The sequence below is a fragment of the Ranitomeya variabilis genome, chromosome 3 (genome assembly GCF_051348905.1).
Source record: "Ranitomeya variabilis isolate aRanVar5 chromosome 3, aRanVar5.hap1, whole genome shotgun sequence".
Classification (NCBI taxonomy): Eukaryota; Metazoa; Chordata; class Amphibia; order Anura; family Dendrobatidae; genus Ranitomeya; species Ranitomeya variabilis.
The window spans coordinates 286,555,210-286,582,398 of record NC_135234.1 but is presented as its reverse complement, the minus strand read 5'-3'; positions in this window follow the sequence as shown (position 1 = coordinate 286,582,398).

Here is a 27,189-nt window from a genome sequence, read left to right as displayed (position 1 = left end):
ACAGAGGGATGTCTGTATATAGGAGTGGTGTCTATATAGGGGGATGTCTGTATATAGGAGTGGTGTCTGTATAAATGGGGATGTCTGTATATAGGAGTGGTGTCTGTATATAGGGGGATGTCTGTATATAGGAGTGGTGTCTGTATATAGAGGGATGTCTGTATATAGGAGTGGTGTCTGTATACAGAGGGATGTCTGTATATAGGAGTGGTGTCTGTATATAGAGGGATGTATGTATATAGGAGTGGTGTCTGTATATAGAGGGATGTCTGTATATAGGAGTGGTGTCTGTATATAGGGGGATGTCTGTATATAGGAGTGGTGTCAGTATATAGAGGGATGTCTGTATATAGAGGGATGTCTGTATATAGGAGTGGTGTCTGTATATAGGAGTGGTGTCTGTATATAGAGGGATGTCTGTATATAGGAGAGATGTCTGTATATAGAGGGATGTCTGTATATAGGAGTGTTGTCTGTATATAGAGGGATGTCTGTATATAGGAGTGGTGTCTGTATACAGAGGGATGTCTGTATATAGGAGTGGTGTCTGTATACAGAGGGATGTCTGTATATAGGAGTGGTGTCTGTATATAGAGGAATGTCCGTATATAGGAGAGATGTCTGTATATAGGGGGATATCTGTATATAGGGGGGTGTTTGTATATAGGGGAGATGTCTGTATATAGGGGGATGTTTGTATATAGGAGAGATGTCTGTATATAGGAGTGGTGTCTGTATATAGAGGGATGTCTGTATATAGGAGTGGTGTCTGTATACAGAGGGATGTCTATATATAGGAGTGGTGTTTGTATATAGAGGGATGTCTGTATATAGGAGTGGTGTCTGTATATAGAGGGATGTCTGTATATAGGAGTGGTGTCTGTATATAGAGGGATGTCTGTTTATAGGAGTAGTGTCTGTATATAGTGGGTATGTCTGTATATAGGAGTGGTGTCTGTATTTAGAGGGATGTCTGTATATAGGAGTGGTGTCTGTATATAGAGGGATGTCTGTATATAGGAGTGGTGTTTGTATATAGAGGGATGTCTGTGTATAGGGGGATGTCTGCATATAGGACGTGTCTGTATATAGGGGGATGTCTCTATATAGAAGTGGTGTCTATATAGGGGGATGTCTGTATAAAGGAGTGGTGTCTGTATATAGAGGGATGTCTGTATATAGGAGTGGTGTCTCTATATAGGGGATGTCTGTATATAGTAGAGATGTCTGTATATAGGGGGATGTCTGTATAGAGGAGTGGTGTCTGTATATAGAGGGATGTCTGTATATAGGAGAGGTGCCTGCATATAGGAGTGGTGTCTGTATATAGGAGTGGTGTCTGTATATAGAGGGATGTCTGTATATAGAAGTGGTGTCTGTATATAGGGGGATGTCTGTATATAGGAGTGGTGTCTGTATATAGGGGGATGTCTGTATATAAGAGAGATGTCGGTATAAGGGAGAGATGTCTGTATATAGAGGGATGTCTGTATATAGGAGAGATGTCTGTATAGAGGAGTGGTGTCTGTATATAGGAGGATGTCTGTATATAGTGGGATGTCTGTATATAGGAGTGGTGTCTGTATATAGAAGGATGTCTGTATATTGTAGTGGTGTCTGTATATGGGGGATGTCTGTATATAGGAGTGGTGTCTGTATATAGGGGGATGTCTGTATATAGGAGTGGTGTCTGTATATAGAGGGATGTCTGTATATAGGAGTGGTGTCTGTATACAGAGGGATGTCTATATAGGAGTGGTGTCTGTATATAGAGGGATGTCTATATAGGAGTGGTGTCTGTATATAGGGGGATGTCTGTATATAGGAGTGGTGTCTGTATATAGGGGGATGTCTGTATATAGGAGTGGTGTCTGTATATAGGGGGATGTCTGTATATAGGAGTGGTGTCTGTATATAGAGGGATGTCTGTATATAGGAGTGGCGTATGTATATAGAGGGATGTCTGTATATAGGAGTGGTGTCTGTATACAGAGGGATGTCTGTATATAGGAGTGGTGTCTGTATATAGAGGGATGTCTATATATAGGAGTGGTGTCTGTATATAGTAGTAGTGTCTGTATACAGAGGGATGTCTGTATATAGGAGTGGTGTCTGTATATAGGGGGATGTCTGTATATAGGAGTGGTGTCTGTATATGGGGGATGTCTGTATATAGGAGTGGTGTCTGTATATAGGGGGATGTCTGTATATAGGAGTGGTGTCTGTATATAGAGGGATGTCTGTATATAGGAGTGGTGTCTGTATATAGAGGGATGTCTATATAGGAGTGGTGTCTGTATATAGAGGGATGTCTATATAGGAGTGGTGTCTGTATATAGGGGGATGTCTGTATATAGGAGTGGTGTCTGTATATAGGGGGATGTCTGTATATAGGGGTGGTGTCTGTATATAGGGGGATGTCTGTGTATAGGAGTGGTGTCTGTATATAGAGAGATGTCTGTATATAGGAGTGGTGTCTGTATATAGAGGGATGTCTGTATATAGGAGTGGTGTCTGTATATAGAGGGATGTCTGTATATAGGAGTGGTGTCTGTATATAGGAGTGGTGTCTGCATATAGAGGTATGTCTGTATATAGGAGAGATGTCTGTATAAAGAGGGATGTCTGTATATAGGAGTGGCGTATGTATATAGAGGGATGTCTGTATATAGGAGTGGTGTCTGTATATAGGAGTGGTGTCTGTATATAGGGGGATGTCTGTATATAGGAGTGGTGTCTGTATATGGGGGATGTCTCTATATAGGAGTGGTGTCTGTATATAGGGGGATGTCTGTATATAGGAGTGGTGTCTGTATATAGAGGGATGTCTGTATATAGGAGTGGTGTCTGTATACAGAGGGATGTCTGTATATAGGAGTGGTTTCTATATAAGGGGATGTCTGTATATAGGAGTGGTGTCTGTATATAGGGGGATGTCTGGATATAGCAGTGGTGTCTGTATATGGAGGGATGTCTGTATATAGGAGTGGTGTCTGTATACAGAGGGATGTCTGTATATAGGAGTGGTGTCTGTATATAGAGGGATGTATGTATATAGGAGTGGTGTCTGTATATAGAGGGATGTCTTTATATAGGAGTGGTGTCTGTATATAGAGGGATGTCTGTATATAGGAGTGGTGTCTCTATATAGGCGGATGTCTGTATATAGGAGTGGTGTCTGTATATAGAGGGATGTCTGTATATAGATGGATGTCTGTATATAGGAGTGGAGTCTGTATATAGGAGTGGTGTCTGTATATAGAGGGATGTCTGTATATAGGAGAGATGTCTGTATATAGAGGGATGTCTGTACACAGGACTGGTGTCTCTATATAGAGGGATGTCTGTATATAGGAGTGGTGTCTGTATATAGAGGGATGTCTGTATATAGGAGTGGTGTCGGTATATAGAGGGATGTCTGTATATAAGAGTGTTGTCTGTATATAGGAGTGGTGTCTGTATACAGAGGGATGTCTGTATATAGGAGTGGTGTCTGTATATAGGGGGATGTCTGTATATAGGAGTGGTGTCTGTATATAGAGGGATGTCTGTATATAGGAGTGGTGTCTGTATACAGAGGGATGTCTGTATATAGGAGTGGTTTCTATATAAGGGGATGTCTGTATATAGGAGTGGTGTCTGTATATAGGGGGATGTCTGGATATGGCAGTGGTGTCTGTATATGGAGGGATGTCTGTATATAGGAGTGGTGTCTGTATACAGAGGGATGTCTGTATATAGGAGTGGTGTCTGTATATAGAGGGATGTATGTATATAGGAGTGGTGTCTGTATATAGAGGGATGTCTGTATATAGGAGTGGTGTCTGTATATAGAGGTATGTCTGTATATAAGAGTGGTGTCTGAATATAGAGGGATGTCTGTATATAGGAGTGGTGTCTGTATATAGGGGGATGTCTGTATATAGGAGTGGTGTCTGTATATAGAGGGATGTCTGTATATAGGAGTGGTGTCTGTATACAGAGGGATGTCTGTATATAGGAGTGGTTTCTATATAAGGGGATGTCTGTATATAGGAGTGGTGTCTGTATATAGGGGGATGTCTGGATATGGCAGTGGTGTCTGTATATGGAGGGATGTCTGTATATAGGAGTGGTGTCTGTATACAGAGGGATGTCTGTATATAGGAGTGGTGTCTGTATATAGAGGGATGTATGTATATAGGAGTGGTGTCTGTATATAGAGGGATGTCTGTATATAGGAGTGGTGTCTGTATATAGAGGGATGTCTGTATATAGGAGTGGTGTCTCTATATAGGCGGATGTCTGTATATAGGAGTGGTGTCTGTATATAGAGGGATGTCTGTATATAGATGGATGTCTGTATATAGGAGTGGAGTCTGTATATAGGAGTGGTGTCTGTATATAGAGGGATGTCTGTATATAGGAGAGATGTCTGTATATAGAGGGATGCCTGTATACAGGAGTGATGTCTGTATATAGAGGGATGTCTGTATATAGGAGTGGTGTCTGTATATAGAGGGATGTCTGTATATAGGAGTGGTGTCGGTATATAGAGGGATGTCTGTATATAAGAGTGTTGTCTGTATATAGGAGTGGTGTCTGTATATAGAGGGATGTCTGTATATAGGAGTGGTGTCTCTATATAGGCGGATGTCTGTATATAGGAGTGGTGTCTGTATATAGAGGGATGTCTGTATATAGATGGATGTCTGTATATAGGAGTGGAGTCTGTATATAGGAGTGGTGTCTGTATATAGAGGGATGTCTGTATATAGGAGAGATGTCTGTATATAGAGGGATGTCTGTACACAGGAGTGGTGTCTGTATATAGAGGGATGTCTGTATATAGGAGTGGTGTCTGTATATAGAGGGATGTCTGTATATAGGAGTGGTGTCGGTATATAGAGGGATGTCTGTATATAAGAGTGTTGTCTGTATATAGGAGTGGTGTCTGTATACAGAGGGATGTCTGTATATAGGAGTGGTGTCTGTATATAGGGGGATGTCTGTATATAGGAGTGGTGTCTGTATATAGAGGGATGTCTGTATATAGGAGTGGTGTCTGTATACAGAGGGATGTCTGTATATAGGAGTGGTTTCTATATAAGGGGATGTCTGTATATAGGAGTGGTGTCTGTATATAGGGGGATGTCTGGATATGGCAGTGGTGTCTGTATATGGAGGGATGTCTGTATATAGGAGTGGTGTCTGTATACAGAGGGATGTCTGTATATAGGAGTGGTGTCTGTATATAGAGGGATGTATGTATATAGGAGTGGTGTCTGTATATAGAGGGATGTCTGTATATAGGAGTGGTGTCTGTATATAGAGGTATGTCTGTATATAAGAGTGGTGTCTGAATATAGAGGGATGTCTGTATATAGGAGTGGTGTCTGTATATAGGGGGATGTCTGTATATAGGAGTGGTGTCTGTATATAGAGGGATGTCTGTATATAGGAGTGGTGTCTGTATACAGAGGGATGTCTGTATATAGGAGTGGTTTCTATATAAGGGGATGTCTGTATATAGGAGTGGTGTCTGTATATAGGGGGATGTCTGGATATGGCAGTGGTGTCTGTATATGGAGGGATGTCTGTATATAGGAGTGGTGTCTGTATACAGAGGGATGTCTGTATATAGGAGTGGTGTCTGTATATAGAGGGATGTATGTATATAGGAGTGGTGTCTGTATATAGAGGGATGTCTGTATATAGGAGTGGTGTCTGTATATAGAGGGATGTCTGTATATAGGAGTGGTGTCTCTATATAGGCGGATGTCTGTATATAGGAGTGGTGTCTGTATATAGAGGGATGTCTGTATATAGATGGATGTCTGTATATAGGAGTGGAGTCTGTATATAGGAGTGGTGTCTGTATATAGAGGGATGTCTGTATATAGGAGAGATGTCTGTATATAGAGGGATGCCTGTATACAGGAGTGATGTCTGTATATAGAGGGATGTCTGTATATAGGAGTGGTGTCTGTATATAGAGGGATGTCTGTATATAGGAGTGGTGTCGGTATATAGAGGGATGTCTGTATATAAGAGTGTTTTCTGTATATAGGAGTGGTGTCTGTATACAGAGGGATGTCTGTATATAGGAGTGGTGTGTGTATACAGAGGGATGTCTGTATATAGGAGTGGTGTCTGTATATAGAGGTATGTCTGTATATAAGAGTGGTGTCTGAATATAGAGGGATGTCTGTATATAGGAGTGGTGTCTGTATATAGAGGGATGCCTGTATATAGGAGTGGTGTCTGTATATAGGGGGATGTCTGTATATAGAGGGATGTCTGTATATAGGAGTGGTGTCTGTATATAGGGGGATGTCTGTATATAGGAGTGGTGTCTGTATATAGAGGGATGTCTGTATATAGGAGAGATGTCTGTATATAGAGGGATGTCTGTATATAGGAGTGGTGTCTGTATATAGAGGTATGTCTGTATATAAGAGTGGTGTCTGTATATAGAGGGATGTCTGTGTATAGGAGTGGTGTCTGTATATAGAGGAATGTCTGTATATAGGAGTGGTGTCTGTATATAGGGGGATGGCTGTATATAGGAGTGGTGTCTGTATACAGAGGGATGTTTGTATATAGGAGTGGCGTATGTATATAGAGGGATGTCTGTATATAGGAGTGGTTTCTGTATATAGGGGATGTCTGTATATAGGAGTGGTGTCTGTATATGGGGGATGTCTGTATATAGGAGTGGTGTCTGTATATAGGGGGATATCTGCATATAGGAGTGGTGTCTGTATATAGAGGGATGTCTGTATATAGGAGTGGTGTCTGTATACAGAGGGATGTCTGTATATAGGAGTGGTGTCTATATAGGGGGATGTCTGTATATAGGAGTGGTGTCTGTATATAGGGGGATGTCTGTATATAGGAGTGGTGTCTGTATATAGGGGGATGTCTGTATATAGGAGTGGTGTCTGTATATGGGGGATGTCTGTATATAGGAGTGGTGTCTGTATATAGAGGGATGTCTGTATATAGGAGTGGTGTCTGTATACAGAGGGATGTCTGTATATAGGAGTGGTGTCTATATAGGGGGATGTCTGTATATAGGAGTGGTGTCTGTATATAGGGGGATGTCTGTATATAGGAGTGGTGTCTGTATATAGAGGGATGTCTGTATATAGGAGTGGTGTCTGTATACAGAGGGATGTCTGTATATAGGAGTGGTGTCTGTATATAGAGGGATGTATGTATATAGGAGTGGTGTCTGTATATAGAGGGATGTCTGTATATAGGAGTGGTGTCTGTATATAGGGGGATGTCTGTATATAGGAGTGGTGTCAGTATATAGAGGGATGTCTGTATATAGAGGGATGTCTGTATATAGGAGTGGTGTCTGTATACAGGAGTGGTGTCTGTATATAGAGGGATGTCTGTATATAGGAGAGATGTCTGTATATAGAGGGATGTCTGTATATAGGAGTGGTGTCTGTATATAGAGGGATGTCTGTATATAAGAGTGGTGTCTGTATATAGAGGGATGTCTGTATATAGGAGTGGTGTCTGTATACAGAGGGATGTCTGTATATAGGAGTGGTGTCTGTATACAGAGGGATGTCTGTATATAGGAGTGGTGACTGTATATAGAGGAATGTCCGTATATAGGAGTGGTGTCTGTATATAGAGGGATGTCTGTATATAGGAGAGATGTCTGTATATAGAGGGATGCCTGTATATAGGAGTGGTGTCTGTATATAGGGGGATGTCTGTATATAGAGGGATGTCTGTATATAGGAGTGGTGTCTGTATATAGGGGGATGTCTGTATATAGGAGTGGTGTCTGTATATAGAGGGATGTCTGTATATAGGAGAGATGTCTGTATATAGAGGGATGTCTGTATATAGGAGTGGTGTCTGTATATAGAGGTATGTCTGTATATAAGAGTGGTGTCTGTATATAGAGGGATGTCTGTGTATAGGAGTGGTGTCTGTATATAGAGGGATGTCTGTATATAGGAGTGGTGTCTGTATATAGGGGGATGGCTGTATATAGGAGTGGTGTCTGTATACAGAGGGATGTTTGTATATAGGAGTGGTGTATGTATATAGAGGGATGTCTGTATATAGGAGTGGTTTCTGTATATAGGGGATGTCTGTATATAGGAGTGGTGTCTGTATATGGGGGATGTCTGTATATAGGAGTGGTGTCTGTATATAGGGGGATATCTGCATATAGGAGTGGTGTCTGTATATAGAGGGATGTCTGTATATAGGAGTGGTGTCTGTATACAGAGGGATGTCTGTATATAGGAGTGGTGTCTATATAGGGGGATGTCTGTATATAGGAGTGGTGTCTGTATATAGGGGGATGTCTGTATATAGGAGTGGTGTCTGTATATAGGGGGATGTCTGTATATAGGAGTGGTGTCTGTATATGGGGGATGTCTGTATATAGGAGTGGTGTCTGTATATAGAGGGATGTCTGTATATAGGAGTGGTGTCTGTATACAGAGGGATGTCTGTATATAGGAGTGGTGTCTATATAGGGGGATGTCTGTATATAGGAGTGGTGTCTGTATATAGGGGGATGTCTGTATATAGGAGTGGTGTCTGTATATAGGGGGATGTCTGTATATAGGAGTGGTGTCTGTATATAGAGGGATGTCTGTATATAGGAGTGGTGTCTGTATACAGAGGGATGTCTGTATATAGGAGTGGTGTCTGTATATAGAGGGATGTATGTATATAGGAGTGGTGTCTGTATATAGAGGGATGTCTGTATATAGGAGTGGTGTCTGTATATAGGGGGATGTCTGAATATAGGAGTGGTGTCAGTATATAGAGGGATGTCTGTATATAGAGGGATGTCTGTATATAGGAGTGGTGTCTGTATACAGGAGTGGTGTCTGTATATAGAGGGATGTCTGTATATAGGAGAGATGTCTGTATATAGAGGGATGTCTGTATATAGGAGTGGTGTCTGTATATAGAGGGATGTCTGTATATAAGAGTGGTGTCTGTATATAGAGGGATGTCTGTATATAGGAGTGGTGTCTGTATACAGAGGGATGTCTGTATATAGGAGTGGTGTCTGTATACAGAGGGATGTCTGTATATAGGAGTGGTGTCTGTATATAGAGGAATGTCCGTATATAGGAGAGATGTCTGTATATAGGGGGATGTCTGTATATAGGAGAGATGTCTGTATATAGGGGGATGTTTGTATATAGGAGAGATGTCTGTATATAGGAGTGGTGTCTGTATATAGAGGGATGTCTGTATATAGGAGTGGTGTCTGTATACAGAGGGATGTCTATATATAGGAGTGGTGTTTGTATATAGAGGGATGTCTGTATATAGGAGTGGTGTCTGTATATAGAGGGATGTCTGTATATAGGAGTGGTGTCTGTATATAGAGGGATGTCTGTTTATAGGAGTAGTGTCTGTATATAGTGGGGATGTCTGTATATAGGAGTGGTGTCTGTATTTAGAGGGATGTCTGTATATAGGAGTGGTGTCTGTATATAGAGGGATGTCTGTATATAGGAGTGGTGTTTGTATATAGAGGGATGTCTGTGTATAGGGGGATGTCTGCATATAGGACGTGTCTGTATATAGGGGGATGTCTCTATATAGAAGTGGTGTCTGTATATAGGGGGATGTCTGTATAAAGGAGTGGTGTCTGTATATAGAGGGATGTCTGTATATAGGAGTGGTGTCTCTATATAGGGGATGTCTGTATATAGTAGAGATGTCTGTATATAGGGGGATGTCTGTATAGAGGAGTGGTGTCTGTATATAGAGGGATGTCTGTATATAGGAGAGGTGCCTGCATATAGGAGTGGTGTCTGTATATAGAAGTGGTGTCTGTATATAGGGGGATGTCTGTATATAGGAGTGGTGTCTGTATATAGGGGGATGTCTGTATATAGGAGAGATGTCGGTATAAGGGAGAGATGTCTGTATATAGAGGGATGTCTGTATATAGGAGAGATGTCTGTATAGAGGAGTCATGTCTGTATATAGGAGGATGTCTGTATATAGTGGGATGTCTGTATATAGGAGTGGTGTCTGTATATAGAAGGATGTCTGTATATTGTAGTGGTGTCTGTATATAGGGGTATGTCTGTATATAGGAGTGGTGTCTGTATTTAGAGGGATGTCTGTATATAGGAGTGGTGTCTGTATATAGAGGGATGTCTGTATATAGGAGTGGTGTCTGTATATAGAGGGATGTCTGTACATAGGAGTGATGTCTGTATATAGCGGGATGTCTGTATATAGGAGTGGTGTCTGTATATAGGGGGATGTCTGTACATAGGAGTGATGTCTGTATATAGCGGGATGTCTGTACATAGGAGTGATGTCTGTATATAGCGGGATGTCTGTATATAGGAGAGATGTCTGTATATAGAGGGATGTCTGTACATAGGAGTGATGTCTGTATATAGGGGGATGTCTGTATATAGTAGAGATGTCTGTATATAGGGGGATGTCTGTAAATAGGAGTGGTGTCTCTATATAGGGGGATGTCTGAATATAGGAGTGGTGTCTGTATATAGGGGGATGTCTGTATATAGGAGTGGTGTCTGTATATGGGGGATGTCTGTATATAGGAGTGGTGTCTGTATATAGGGGGATGTCTGTATATAGGAGTGGTGTCTGTATATAGAGGGATGTCTGTATATAGGAGTGGTGTCTGTATATAGAGGGATGTCTATATAGGAGTGGTGTCTGTATATAGGGGGATGTCTGTATATAGGAGTGGTGTCTGTATATATGGGGATGTCTGTATATAGGAGTGGTGTCTGTATATAGGGGGATGTCTGTATATAGGAGTGGTGTCTGTATATAGAGGGATGTCTGTATATAGGAGTGGTGTCTGTATATAGAGGGATGTCTGTATATAGGAGTGGTGTCTGTATATAGAGGGATGTCTGTATATACGAGTGGTGTCTGTATATAGGAGTGGTGTCTGTATATAGAGGGATGTCTGTATATAGGAGAGATGTCTGTATATAGAGGGATGTCTGTATATAGGAGTGGTGTCTGTATATAGAGGGATGTCTGTATATAGGAGTGGTGTCTGTATACAGAGGGATGTTTGTATATAGGAGTGGCGTATGTATATAGAGGGATGTCTGTATATAGGAGTGGTGTCTGTATACAGAGGGATGTCTGTATATAGGAGTGGTTTCTGTATATAGAGTGATGTCTGTATATAAGAGTGGTGTCTGTATATAGAGGGGTGTCTGTATATAGGAGTGGTGTCTGTATATAGAGGGATGTCTGTATATAAGAGTGGTGTCTGTATATAGGGGGATGTCTGTATATAGGAGTGGTGTCTGTATATAGAGGGATATCTGTATATAGGAGAGATGTCTGTATATAGAAGGATGTCTGTATATAGGAGTGGTGTCTGTATATAGAGGTATGTCTGTATATAGGAGAGATGTCTGTATATAGAGGGATGTCTGTATATAGGAGTGGTGTCTGTATATAGAGGGATGTCTGTATATAGGAGTGGTGTCTGTATACAGAGGGATGTCTGTATATAGGAGTGGTGTCTGTATACAGAGGGATATCTGTATATAGGAGTGGTGTCTATATACAGAGGGATGTCTGTATATAGGAGTGGTGTCTGTATATAGAGGGATGTCTGTATATAGGAGTGGTGTCTGTATATAGAGGGATGTCTGTATATAGAAGTGGTGTCTGTATATAGAGGTATGTCTGTTTATAGGAGTGGTGTCTGTATATAGGGGGATGTCTGTATATAGGAGTGGTGTCTGTATTTACAGGGATGTTTGTATATAGGAGTGGTGTCTGTATACAGAGGGATGTCTGTATATAGGAGTGGTGTTTGTATATCGAGGGATGTCTGTATATAGGGCGATGTCTGCATATAGGAGTGGTGTCTGTATATAGGGGGATGTCTGTATATAGAAGTGGTGTCTGTATGTAGGGGGATGTCTGTATAAAGGAGTGGTGTCTGTATATAGAGGGATGTCTGTATATAGGAGTGGTGTCTCTATATAGGGGGATGTCTGTATATAGTAGAGATGTCTGTATATAGGGGGATGTCAGTAAATAGGAGTGGTGTCTCTATATAGGGGGATGTCTGAATATAGGAGTGGTGTCTGTATAAAGGGGGATGTCTGTATATAGGAGTGGTGTCTGTATATAGAGGGATGTCTGTATATAGGAGAGGTGCCTGCATATAGGAGTGGTGTCTGTATATAGGAGTGGTGTCTGTATACAGAGGGATGTCTGTATATAGGAGTGGTGTCTGTATATAGGGGGATGTCTGTATATAGGAGTGGTGTCTGTATATGGGGGATGTCTGTATATAGGATTGGTGTCTGTATATAGGGGGATGTCTGTATATAGGGGTGGTGTCTGTATATAGAGGGATGTCTGTATATAGGAGTGGTGTCTGTATATAGAGGGATGTCTATATAGGAGTGGTGTCTGTATATAGGGGGATGTCTGTATATAGGAGTGGTGTCTGTATATATGGGGATGTCTGTATATAGGAGTGGTGTCTGTATATAGGGGGATGTCTGTATATAGGAGTGGTGTCTGTATATAGAGGGATGTCTGTATATAGGAGTGGTGTCTGTATATAGAGGGATGTCTGTATATAGGAGTGGTGTCTGTATATAGAGGGATGTCTGTATATAGGAGTGGTGTCTGTATATAGGAGTGGTGTCTGTATATAGAGGGATGTCTGTATATAGGAGAGATATCTGTATATAGAGGGATGTCTGTATATAGGAGTGGTGTCTGTATATAGAGGGATGTCTGTATATAGGAGTGGTGTCTGTATACAGAGGGATGTTTGTATATAGGAGTGGCGTATGTATATAGAGGGATGTCTGTATATAGGAGTGGTGTCTGTATACAGAGGGATGTCTGTATATAGGAGTGGTTTCTGTATATAGGGGATGTCTGTATATAGGAGTGGTGTCTGTATATGGGGGATGTCTGTATATAGGAGTGGTGTCTGTATATAGGGGGATATCTGTATATAGGAGTGGTGTCTGTATATAGAGGGATGTCTGTATATAGGAGTGGTGTCTGTATACAGAGGGATGTCTGTATATAGGAGTGGTGTCTATATAGGGGGATGTCTGTATATAGGAGTGGTGTCTGTATATAGGGGGATGTCTGTATATAGGAGTGGTGTCTGTATATAGGGGGATGTCTGTATATAGGAGTGGTGTCTGTATATGGGGGATGTCTGTATATAGGAGTGGTGTCTGTATATAGAGGGATGTCTGTATATAGGAGTGGTGTCTGTATACAGAGGGATGTCTGTATATAGGAGTGGTGTCTATATAGGGGGATGTCTGTATATAGGAGTGGTGTCTGTATAAATGGGGATGTCTGTATATAGGAGTGGTGTCTGTATATAGAGGGATGTCTGTATATAGGAGTGGTGTCTGTATACAGAGGGATGTCTGTATATAGGAGTGGTGTCTGTATACAGAGGGATGTCTGTATATAGGAGTGGTGTCTGTATATAGAGGGATGTATGTATATAGGAGTGGTGTCTGTATATAGAGGGATGTCTGTATATAGGAGTGGTGTCTGTATATAGGGGGATGTCTGTATATAGGAGTGGTGTCAGTATATAGAGGGATGTCTGTATATAGAGGGATGTCTGTATATAGGAGTGGTGTCTGTATATAGGAGTGGTGTCTGTATATAGAGGGATGTCTGTATATAGGAGAGATGTCTGTATATAGAGGGATGTCTGTATATAGGAGTGGTGTCTGTATATAGAGGGATGTCTGTATATAGGAGTGGTGTCTGTATATAGAGGGATGTCTGTATATAGGAGTGGTGTCTGTATACAGAGGGATGTCTGTATATAGGAGTGGTGTCTGTATACAGAGGGATGTCTGTATATAGGAGTGGTGTCTGTATATAGAGGAATGTCCGTATATAGGAGAGATGTCTGTATATAGGGGGATGTCTGTATATAGGAGAGATGTCTGTATATAGGGGGATGTTTGTATATAGGAGAGATGTCTGTATATAGGAGTGGTGTCTGTATATAGAGGGATGTCTGTATATAGGAGTGGTGTCTGTATACAGAGGGATGTCTATATATAGGAGTGGTGTTTGTATATAGAGGGATGTCTGTATATAGGAGTGGTGTCTGTATATAGAGGGATGTCTGTATATAGGAGTGGTGTCTGTATATAGAGGGATGTCTGTTTATAGGAGTAGTGTCTGTATAAAGTGGGGATGTCTGTATATAGGAGTGGTGTCTGTATTTAGAGGGATGTCTGTATATAGGAGTGGTGTCTGTATATAGAGGGATGTCTGTATATAGGAGTGGTGTTTGTATATAGAGGGATGTCTGTGTCTAGGGGGATGTCTGCATATAGGACGTGTCTGTATATAGGGGGATGTCTCTATATAGAAGTGGTGTCTATATAGGGGGATGTCTGTATAAAGGAGTGGTGTCTGTATATAGATGGATGTCTGTATATAGGAGTGGTGTCTCTATATAGGGGATGTCTGTATATAGTAGAGATGTCTGTATATAGGGGGATGTCTGTATAGAGGAGTTGGGTCTGTACATAGAGGGATGTCTGTATATAGGAGAGGTGCCTGCATATAGGAGTGGTGTCTGTATATAGGAGTGGTGTCTGTATATAGAGGGATGTCTGTATATAGAAGTGGTGTCTGTATATAGGGGGATGTCTGTATATAGGAGTGGTGTCTGTATATAGGGGGATGTCTGTATATAGGAGAGATGTCGGTATAAGGGAGAGATGTCTGTATATAGAGGGATGTCTGTATATAGGAGAGATGTCTGTATAGAGGAGTGGTGTCTGTATATAGGAGGATGTCTGTATATAGTGGGATGTCTGTATATAGGAGTGGTGTCTGTATATAGAAGGATGTCTGTATATTGTAGTGGTGTCTGTATATAGGGGTATGTCTGTATATAGGAGTGGTGTCTGTATTTAGAGGGATGTCTGTATATAGGAGTGGTGTCTGTATATAGAGGGATGTCTGTATATAGGAGTGGTGTCTGTATATAGAGGGATGTCTGTACATAGGAGTGATGTCTGTATATAGCGGGATGTCTGTATATAGGAGTGGTGTCTGTATATAGGGGATGTCTGTATATAGGAGTGGTGTCTCTATATAGGGGGATGTCTGAATATAGGAGAGATGTCTGTATATAGAGGGATGTCTGTATAAAGGAGTGGTGTCTGTATATAGGGGGATGTCTGTATATAGGAGTGGGGTCTGTATATAGAGGGATTTCTGTATATAGGAGTGGTGTCTGTATATAGGGGGATGTCTGTATTTAGGAGTGGTGTCTCAATATAGGGGGATGTCAGAATATAGGAGAGATGTCTGTATATAGAGGGATGTCTGTATATAGGAGTGGTGTCTGTATATAGAGAGATGTCTGTATATAGGAGTGGTGTCTGTATATAGAGGGATGTCTGTATATAGGAGAGATGTCTGTATATAGAGGGATGTCTGTATATAGGAGTGGTGTCTGTATATAGAGGGATGTCTGTATAAAGGAGTGGTGTCTGTATATAGAGGGATGTCTGTATATAGTAGTAGTGTCTGTATACAGAGGGATGTCTGTATATAGGAGTGGTGTCTGTATATAGGGGGATGTCTGTATATAGGAGTGGTGTCTGTATATGGGGGATGTCTGTATATAGGAGTGGTGTCTGTATATAGAGGGATGTCTGTATATAGGAGTGGTGTCTGTATACAGAGGGATGTCTATATAGGAGTGGTGTCTGTATATAGAGGGATGTCTATATAGGAGTGGTGTCTGTATATAGGGGGATGTCTGTATATAGGAGTGGTGTCTGTATATAGGAGGATGTCTGTATATAGGAGTGGTGTCTGTATATAGAGGGATGTATGTATATAGGAGTGGTGTCTGTATATAGAGGGATGTCTGCATATAGGAGTGGTGTCTGTATATAGAGGGATGTCTGTATATAGGAGTGGTGTATCTATATAGGCAGATGTCTGTATATAGGAGTGGTGTCTGTATATAGAGGGATGTCTGTATATAGATGGATGTCTGTATATAGGAGTGGAGTCTGTATATAGGAGTGGTGTCTGTATATAGAGGGATGTCTGTATATAGGAGAGATGTCTGTATATAGAGGGATGTCTGTACACAGGAGTGGTGTCTGTATATAGAGGGATGTCTGTATATAGGAGTGGTGTCTGTATATAGAGGGATGTCTGTATATAAGAGTGTTGTCTGTATATAGGAGTGGTGTCTGTATACAGAGGGATGTCTGTATATAGGAGTGGTGTCTGTATACAGAGGGATGTCTGTATATAGGAGTGGTGTCTGTATATAGAGGTATGTCTGTATATAAGAGTGGTGTCTGAATATAGAGGGATGTCTGTATATAGGAGTGGTGTCTGTATATAGGGGGATGTCTGTATATAGGAGTGGTGTCTGTATATAGAGGGATGTCTGTATATAGGAGTGGTGTCTGTATACAGAGGGATGTCTGTATATAGGAGTGGTTTCTATATAAGGGGATGTCTGTATATAGGAGTGGTGTCTGTATATAGGGGGATGTCTGGATATAGCAGTGGTGTCTGTATATGGAGGGATGTCTGTATATAGGAGTGGTGTCTGTATATAGAGGGATGTCTGTATATAGGAGTGGTGTCTGTATATAGAGGGATGTCTGTATATAGGAGTGGTGTCTCTATATAGGCGGATGTCTGTATATAGGAGTGGTGTCTGTATATAGAGGGATGTCTGTATATAGATGGATGTCTGTATATAGGAGTGGAGTCTGTATATAGGAGTGGTGTCTGTATATAGAGGGATGTCTGTATATAGGAGAGATGTCTGTATATAGAGGGATGCCTGTATACAGGAGTGGTGTCTGTATATAGAGGGATGTCTGTATATAGGAGTGGTGTCTGTATATAGAGGGATGTCTGTATATAGGAGTGGTGTCGGTATATAGAGGGATGTCTGTATATAAGAGTGTTGTCTGTATATAGGAGTGGTGTCTGTATACAGAGGGATGTCTGTATATAGGAGTGGTGTCTGTATACAGAGGGATGTCTGTATATAGGAGTGGTGTCTGTATATAGAGGTATGTCTGTATATAAGAGTGGTGTCTGAATATAGAGGGATGTCTGTATATAGGAGTGGTGTCTGTATATAGAGGGATGCCTGTATATAGGAGTGGTGTCTGTATATAGGGGGATGTCTGTATATAGAGGGATGTCTGTATATAGGAGTGGTGTCTGTATATAGGGGGATGTCTGTATATAGGAGTGGTGTCTGTATATAGAGGGATGTCTGTATATAGGAGAGATGTCTGTATATAGAGGGATGTCTGTATATAGGAGTGGTGTCTGTATATAGAGGTATGTCTGTATATAAGAGTGGTGTCTGTATATAGAGGGATGTCTGTGTATAGGAGTGGTGTCTGTATATAGAGGGATGTCTGTATATAGGAGTGGTGTCTGTATATAGGGGGATGGCTGTATATAGGAGTGGTGTCTGTATTTAGAGGGATGTCTGTATATAGGAGTGGTGTCTGTATATAGGGGGATGTCTGTATATAAGGAGTGGTGTCTGTATATAGAGGGATGTCTGTATATAGGAGTGGTGTCTGTATATAGAGGGATGCCTGTATATAGGAGTGGTGTCTGTATACAGAGGGATGTCTGTATATAGGAGTGGTGTCTGTATATAGGGGGATGTCTGTATATAGGAGTGGTGTCTGTATATAGGGGGATATCTGTATATAGGAGTGGTGTCTGTATATAGAGGGATGTCTGTATATAGGAGTGGTGTCTGTATATAGAGGGATGTCTGTATATAGGAGTGGTGTCTGTATATAGAGGGATGTCTGTATATAGGAGTGGTGTCTGTATATAGAGGGATGTCTGTATATAGGAGTGGTGTCTGTATACAGAGGGATGTCTGTATATAGGAGTGGTGTCTGTATACAGAGGGATGTCTGTATATAGGAGTGGTGTCTGTATATAGAGGAATGTCCGTATATAGGAGAGATGTCTGTATATAGGGGGATGTCTGTATATAGGAGAGATGTCTGTATATAGGGGGATGTTTGTATATAGGAGAGATGTCTGTATATAGGAGTGGTGTCTGTATATAGAGGGATGTCTGTATATAGGAGTGGTGTCTGTATACAGAGGGATGTCTATATATAGGAGTGGTGTTTGTATATAGAGGGATGTCTGTATATAGGAGTGGTGTCTGTATATAGAGGGATGTCTGTATATAGGAGTGGTGTCTGTATATAGAGGGATGTCTGTTTATAGGAGTAGTGTCTGTATATAGTGGGGATGTCTGTATGTAGGAGTGGTGTCTGTATTTAGAGGGATGTCTGTATATAGGAGTGGTGTCTGTATATAGAGGGATGTCTGTATATAGGAGTGGTGTTTGTATATAGAGGGATGTCTGTGTCTAGGGGGATGTCTGCATATAGGACGTGTCTGTATATAGGGGGATGTCTCTATATAGAAGTGGTGTCTATATAGGGGGATGTCTGTATAAAGGAGTGGTGTCTGTATATAGATGGATGTCTGTATATAGGAGTGGTGTCTCTATATAGGGGATGTCTGTATATAGTAGAGATGTCTGTATATAGGGGGATGTCTGTATAGAGGAGTGGTGTCTGTACATAGAGGGATGTCTGTATATAGGAGAGGTGCCTGCATATAGGAGTGGTGTCTGTATATAGGAGTGGTGTCTGTATATAGAGGGATGTCTGTATATAGAAGTGGTGTCTGTATATAGGGGGATGTCTGTATATAGGAGTGGTGTCTGTATATAGGGGGATGTCTGTATATAGGAGAGATGTCGGTATAAGGGAGAGATGTCTGTATATAGAGGGATGTCTGTATATAGGAGAGATGTCTGTATAGAGGAGTGGTGTCTGTATATAGGAGGATGTCTGTATATAGTGGGATGTCTGTATATAGGAGTGGTGTCTGTATATAGAAGGATGTCTGTATATTGTAGTGGTGTCTGTATATAGGGGTATGTCTGTATATAGGAGTGGTGTCTGTATTTAGAGGGATGTCTGTACATAGGAGTGATGTCTGTATATAGCGGGATGTCTGTATATAGGAGTGGTGTCTGTATATAGGGGATGTCTGTATATAGGAGTGGTGTCTCTATATAGGGGGATGTCTGAATATAGGAGAGATGTCTGTATATAGAGGGATGTCTGTATAAAGGAGTGGTGTCTGTATATAGGGGGATGTCTGTATATAGGAGTGGGGTCTGTATATAGAGGGATTTCTGTATATAGGAGTGGTGTCTGTATATAGGGGGATGTCTGTATTTAGGAGTGGTGTCTCAATATAGGGGGATGTCAGAATATAGGAGAGATGTCTGTATATAGAGGGATGTCTGTATATAGGAGTGGTGTCTGTATATAGAGAGATGTCTGTATATAGGAGTGGTGTCTGTATATAGAGGGATGTCTGTATATAGGAGAGATGTCTGTATATAGAGGGATGTCTGTATATAGGAGTGGTGTCTGTATATAGAGGGATGTCTGTATAAAGGAGTGGTGTCTGTATATAGAGGGATGTCTGTATATAGTAGTAGTGTCTGTATACAGAGGGATGTCTGTATATAGGAGTGGTGTCTGTATATAGGGGGATGTCTGTATATAGGAGTGGTGTCTGTATATGGGGGATGTCTGTATATAGGAGTGGTGTCTGTATATAGAGGGATGTCTGTATATAGGAGTGGTGTCTGTATACAGAGGGATGTCTATATAGGAGTGGTGTCTGTATATAGAGGGATGTCTATATAGGAGTGGTGTCTGTATATAGGGGGATGTCTGTATATAGGAGTGGTGTCTGTATATAGGAGGATGTCTGTATATAGGAGTGGTGTCTGTATATAGGGGGATGTCTGTATATAGGAGTGGTGTCTGTATATAGAGGGATGTCTGTATATAGGAGTGGCGTATGTATATAGAGGGATGTCTGTATATAGGAGTGGTGTCTGTATACAGAGGGATGTCTGTATATAGGAGTGGTGTCTGTATATAGAGGGATGTCTATATATAGGAGTGGTGTCTGTATATAGTAGTAGTGTCTGTATACAGAGGGATGTCTGTATATAGGGGTGGTGTCTGTATATAGGGGGATGTCTGTATATAGGAGTGGTGTCTGTATATGGGGGATGTCTGTATATAGGAGTGGTGTCTGTATATAGGGGGATGTCTGTATATAGGAGTGGTGTCTGTATATAGAGGGATGTCTGTATATAGGAGTGGTGTCTGTATATAGAGGGATGTCTATAGAGGAGTGGTGTCTGTATATAGAGGGATGTCTATATAGGAGTGGTGTCTGTATATAGGGGGATGTCTGTATATAGGAGTGGTGTCTGTATATAGGGGGATGTCTGTACATAGGGGTGGTGTCTGTATATAGGGGGATGTCTGTATATAGGAGTGGTGTCTGTATATAGAGAGATGTCTGTATATAGGAGTGGTGTCTGTATATAGAGGGATGTCTGTATATAGGAGTGGTGTCTGTATATAGAGGGATGTCTGTATATAGGAGTGGTGTCTGTATATAGAGGGATGTCTGTATATAGGAGTGGTGTCTGTATATAGGAGTGGTGTCTGCATATAGAGGTATGTCTGTATATAGGAGAGATGTCTGTATAAAGAGGGATGTCTGTATATAGGAGTGGCGTATGTATATAGAGGGATGTCTGTATATAGGAGTGGTGTCTGTATACAGAGGGATGTCTGTATATAGGAGTGGTGTCTGTATATAGGGGGATGTCTGTATATAGGAGTGGTGTCTGTATATGGGGGATGTCTGTATATAGGAGTGGTGTCTGTATATAGGGGGATGTCTGTATATAGGAGTGGTGTCTGTATATAGAGGGATGTCTGTATATAGGAGTGGTGTCTATATAAGGGGATGTCTGTATATAGGAGTGGTGTCTGTATATAGGGGGATGTCTGGATATAGCAGTGGTGTCTGTATATGGAGGGATGTCTGTATATAGGAGTGGTGTCTGTATACAGAGGGATGTCTGTATATAGGAGTGGTGTCTGTATATAGAGGGATGTATGTATATAGGAGTGGTGTCTGTATATAGAGGGATGTCTGTATATAGGAGTGGTGTCTGTATATAGAGGGATGTCTGTATATAGGAGTGGTGTATCTATATAGGCAGATGTCTGTATATAGGAGTGGTGTCTGTATATAGAGGGATGTCTGTATATAGATGGATGTCTGTATATAGGAGTGGAGTCTGTATATAGGAGTGGTGTCTGTATATAGAGGGATGTCTGTATATAGGAGAGATGTCTGTATATAGAGGGATGTCTGTACACAGGAGTGGTGTCTGTATATAGAGGGATGTCTGTATATAGGAGTGGTGTCTGTATATAGAGGGATGTCTGTATATAGGAGTGGTGTCGGTATATAGAGGGATGTCTGTATATAAGAGTGTTGTCTGTATATAGGAGTGGTGTCTGTATACAGAGGGATGTCTGTATATAGGAGTGGTGTCTGTATACAGAGGGATGTCTGTATATAGGAGTGGTGTCTGTATATAGAGGTATGTCTGTATATAAGAGTGGTGTCTGAATATAGAGGGATGTCTGTATATAGGAGTGGTGTCTGTATATAGGGGGATGTCTGTATATAGGAGTGGTGTCTGTATATAGAGGGATGTCTGTATATAGGAGTGGTGTCTGTATACAGAGGGATGTCTGTATATAGGAGTGGTTTCTATATAAGGGGATGTCTGTATATAGGAGTGGTGTCTGTATATAGGGGGATGTCTGGATATAGCAGTGGTGTCTGTATATGGAGGGATGTCTGTATATAGGAGTGGTGTCTGTATATAGAGGGATGTCTGTATATAGGAGTGGTGTCTGTATATAGAGGGATGTCTGTATATAGGAGTGGTGTCTCTATATAGGCGGATGTCTGTATATAGGAGTGGTGTCTGTATATAGAGGGATGTCTGTATATAGATGGATGTCTGTATATAGGAGTGGAGTCTGTATATAGGAGTGGTGTCTGTATATAGAGGGATGTCTGTATATAGGAGAGATGTCTGTATATAGAGGGATGCCTGTATACAGGAGTGGTGTCTGTATATAGAGGGATGTCTGTATATAGGAGTGGTGTCTGTATATAGAGGGATGTCTGTATATAGGAGTGGTGTCGGTATATAGAGGGATGTCTGTATATAAGAGTGTTGTCTGTATATAGGAGTGGTGTCTGTATACAGAGGGATGTCTGTATATAGGAGTGGTGTCTGTATACAGAGGGATGTCTGTATATAGGAGTGGTGTCTGTATATAGAGGTATGTCTGTATATAAGAGTGGTGTCTGAATATAGAGGGATGTCTGTATATAGGAGTGGTGTCTGTATATAGAGGGATGCCTGTATATAGGAGTGGTGTCTGTATATAGGGGGATGTCTGTATATAGAGGGATGTCTGTATATAGGAGTGGTGTCTGTATATAGGGGGATGTCTGTATATAGGAGTGGTGTCTGTATATAGAGGGATGTCTGTATATAGGAGAGATGTCTGTATATAGAGGGATGTCTGTATATAGGAGTGGTGTCTGTATATAGAGGTATGTCTGTATATAAGAGTGGTGTCTGTATATAGAGGGATGTCTGTGTATAGGAGTGGTGTCTGTATATAGAGGGATGTCTGTATATAGGAGTGGTGTCTGTATATAGGGGGATGGCTGTATATAGGAGTGGTGTCTGTATTTAGAGGGATGTCTGTATATAGGAGTGGTGTCTGTATATAGGGGGATGTCTGTATATAAGGAGTGGTGTCTGTATATAGAGGGATGTCTGTATATAGGAGTGGTGTCTGTATATAGAGGGATGCCTGTATATAGGAGTGGTGTCTGTATACAGAGGGATGTCTGTATATAGGAGTGGTGTCTGTATATAGGGGGATGTCTGTATATAGGAGTGGTGTCTGTATATAGGGGGATATCTGTATATAGGAGTGGTGTCTGTATATAGAGGGATGTCTGTATATAGGAGTGGTGTCTGTATATAGAGGGATGTCTGTATATAGGAGTGGTGTCTGTATATAGAGGGATGTCTGTATATAGGAGTGGTGTTTGTTTATAGAGGGATGTCTGTATATAGGAATGGTGTCTGTATATGGAGGGATGTCTGTATATAGGAGTGGTGTCTGTATACAGGGGGATGTCTGTATATAGGAGTGGTGTCTGTATATAGAGGGATGTCTGTATATAGGAGAGATGTCTGTATATAGAGGGATGTCTTTATATAGGAGTGTTGTCTGTATATAGAGGGATGTCTGTATATAGGAGAGATGTCTGTATATAGAGGGATGTCTGTATATAGGAGTGGTGTCTGTATATAGAGGAATGTCTGTATATAGGAGTTGTGTCTGTATACAGAGGGATGTCTGTATATAGGAGTGGTGTCTCTATATAGGGGGATGTCTGAATATAGGAGATATGTCTGTATATAGAGGGATGTCTTTATATAGGATTGGTGTCTATATATAGAGGGATGTCTGTATATAGGAGTGGTGTCTGTATATAGAGGGATGTCTGTATATATGAGTGGTGTCGGTATACAGAGGGATGTCTGTATATAGGAGTGGTGTCTGTATATAGGGGATGTCTGTATATAGGAGTGGTGTCTGTATATTGGGGGATGTCTGTATATAGGAGTGGTGTCTGTATATAGAGGGATGTCTGTATATAGGAGTGGTGTCGGTATATAGAGGGATGTCTGTATATAAGAGTGTTGTCTGTATATAGGAGTGGTGTCTGTATATAGAGGGATGTCTGTATATAGAGGGATGTCTGTATATAGGAGTGGTGTCTGTATATAGAGGGATGTCTGTATATAGGAGTGGTGTCTGTATATAGAGGGATGTCTGTATATAGGAGAGATGTCTGTATATAGAGGGATGTCTGTATATAGGAGTGGTGTCTGTATATAGAGGGATGTCTGTATATAGGAGAGATGTCTCTATATAGAGGGATGCCTGTATATAGGAGTGGTGTCTGTATATAGAGGGATGTCTGTATATAGGAGTGGTGTCTGTATATAGGGGGATGTCTGTATATAGGAGTGGTGTCTGTATATAGAGGGATGTCTGTATATAGGAGTGGTGTCTGTATATAGGGGGATGTCTGTATATAGGAGTGGTGTCTGTATATAGAGGGATGTCTGTATATAGGAGAGATGTCTGTATATAGAGGGATGTCTGTATATAGGAGTGGTGTCTGTATATAGAGGGATGTTTGTATATAAGAGAGATGTCTGTATATAGAGCGATGTCTGTATATAGGAGTGGTGTCTGTATATAGAGGGATGTCTGTATATAGGAGTGGTGTCTGTATATAGGGGGATCTCTGTATATAGGAGTGGTGTCTGTATATAGAGGGATGTCTGTATGTAGGAGTGGTGTCTGTATATAGAGGGATGTCTGTATATAGGAGTGGTGTCTGTATACAGAGGGATGTCTGTATATAGGAGTGGTGTCTGTATATAGAGGGGTGTCTGTACATAAGAGTGGTGTCTGTATATAGAGGGATGTCTGTATATAGGAGTGGTGTCTGTATATAGGGGGATGTCTGTATATAGGAGTGGTGTCTGTATATAGAGGGATGTCTGTATATAGGAGTGGTGTCTGTATACGGAGGGATGTCTGTATATAGGAGTGGTGTCTGTATATAGAGGGATGTCTGTATATAGGAGTGGTGTCTGTATATAGGGGGATGGCTGTATATAGGAGTGGTGTCTGTATTTAGAGGGATGTCTGTATATAGGAGTGGTGTCTGTATGTAGGGGGATGTCTGTATATAGGAGTGGTGTCTGTATATAGAGGGATGTCTGTATATAGGAGTGGTGTCTGTATATAGAGGGATGCCTGTATATAGGAGTGGTGTCTGTATACAGAGGGATGTCTGTATATAGGAGTGGTGTCTGTATATAGAGGGATGTATGTATATAGGAGTGGTGTCTGTATATAGAGGGATGTCTGTATATAGGAGTGGTGTCTGTATATAGAGGGATGTCTGTATATAGGAGTGGTGTCTGTATATAGGGGGATGTCTGTATATAGGAGTGGTGTCAGTATATAGAGGGATGTCTGTATATAGAGGGATGTCTGTATATAGGAGTGGTGTCTGTATATAGGAGTGGTGTCTGTATATAGAGGGATGTCTGTATATAGGAGAGATGTCTGTATATAGAGGGATGTCTGTATATAGGAGTGGTGTCTGTATATAGAGGGATGTCTGTATATAGGAGTGGTGTCTGTATATAGAGGGATGTCTGTATATAGGAGTGGTTTCTGTATACAGAGGGATGTCTGTATATAGGAGTGGTGTCTGTATACAGAGGGATGTCTGTATATAGGAGTGGTGTCTGTATATAGAGGAATGTCCGTATATAGGAGAGATGTCTGTATATAGGGGGATGTCTGTATATAGGAGAGATGTCTGTATATAGGGGGATGTTTGTATATAGGAGAGATGTCTGTATATAGGAGTGGTGTCTGTATATAGAGGGATGTCTGTATATAGGAGTGGTGTCTGTATACAGAGGTATGTCTATATATAGGAGTGGTGTTTGTATATAGAGGGATGTCTGTATATAGGAGTGGTGTCTGTATATAGAGGGATGTCTGTATATAGGAGTGGTGTCTGTATATAGAGGGATGTCTGTTTATAGGAGTAGTGTCTGTATATAGTGGGGATGTCTGTATATAGGAGTGGTGTCTGTATATAGAGGGATGTCTGTATATAGGAGTGGTGTTTGTTTATAGAGGGATGTCTGTATATAGGAATGGTGTCTGTATATGGAGGGATGTCTGTATATAGGAGTGGTGTCTGTATACAGGGGGATGTCTGTATATAGGAGTGGTGTCTGTATATAGAGGGATGTCTGTATATAGGAGTGGTGTCTGTATATAGAGGGATGTCTGTATATAGGAGTGGTGTCTCTATATAGGGGATGTCTGTATATAGTAGAGATGTCTGTATATAGGGGGATGCCAGTATAGAGGAGTGGTGTCTGTTTATAGAGGTATGTCTGTATATAGGAGAGGTGCCTGCATATAGGAGTGGTGTCTGTATATAGGAGTGGTGTCTGTATATAGAGGGATGTCTGTATATAGAAGTGGTGTCTGTATATAGGGGGATGTCTGTATATAGGAGTGGTGTCTGTATATAGGGGGATGTCTGTATATAGGAGAGATGTCGGTATAAGGGAGAGATGTCTGTATATAGAGGGATGTCTGTATATAGGAGAGATGTCTGTATAGAGGAGTGGTGTCTGTATATAGGAGGATGTCTGTATATAGTGGGATGTCTGTATATAGGAGTGGTGTCTGTATATAGAAGGATGTATGTATATTGTAGTGGTGTCTGTATATAGGGGTATGTCTGTATATAGGAGTGGTGTCTGTATTTAGAGGGATGTCTGTATATAGGAGTGGTGTCTGTATATAGAGGGATGTCTGTATATAGGAGTGTTGTCTGTATATAGAGGGATGTCTGTACATAGGAGTGATGTCTGTATATAGCGGGATGTCTGTATATAGGAGTGGTGTCTGTATATAGGGGATGTCTGTATATAGGAGTGGTGTCTCTATATAGGGGGATGTCTGAATATAGGAGAGATGTCTGTATATAGAGGGATGTCTGTATATAGGAGTGGTGTCTGTATATAGGGGGATGTCTGTATATAGGAGTGGGGTCTGTATATAGAGGGATTTCTGTATATAGGAGTGGTGTCTGTATATAGGGGGATGTCTGTATTTAGGAGTGGTGTCTCAATATAGGGGGATGTCAGAATATAGGAGAGATGTCTGTATATAGAGGGATATCTGTATATAGGAGTGGTGTCTGTATATAGGGGGATGTCTGAATATAGGAGTGGTGTCTGTATATAGAGGGATGTCTGTATATAGGAGTGGTGTCTGTATATAGAGGGATGTCTGTATATAGGAGTGGTGTCTGTATACAGAGGGATGTCTGTATATAGGAGTGGTGTCTGTATACAGAGGGATGTCTGTATATAGGAGTGGTGTCTGTATATAGAGGAATGTCCGTATATAGGAGAGATGTCTGTATTTAGGGGGATGTCTGTATATAGGAGAGATATCTGTATATAGGGGGATGTTTGTATATAGGAGAGATGTCTGTATATAGGAGTGGTGT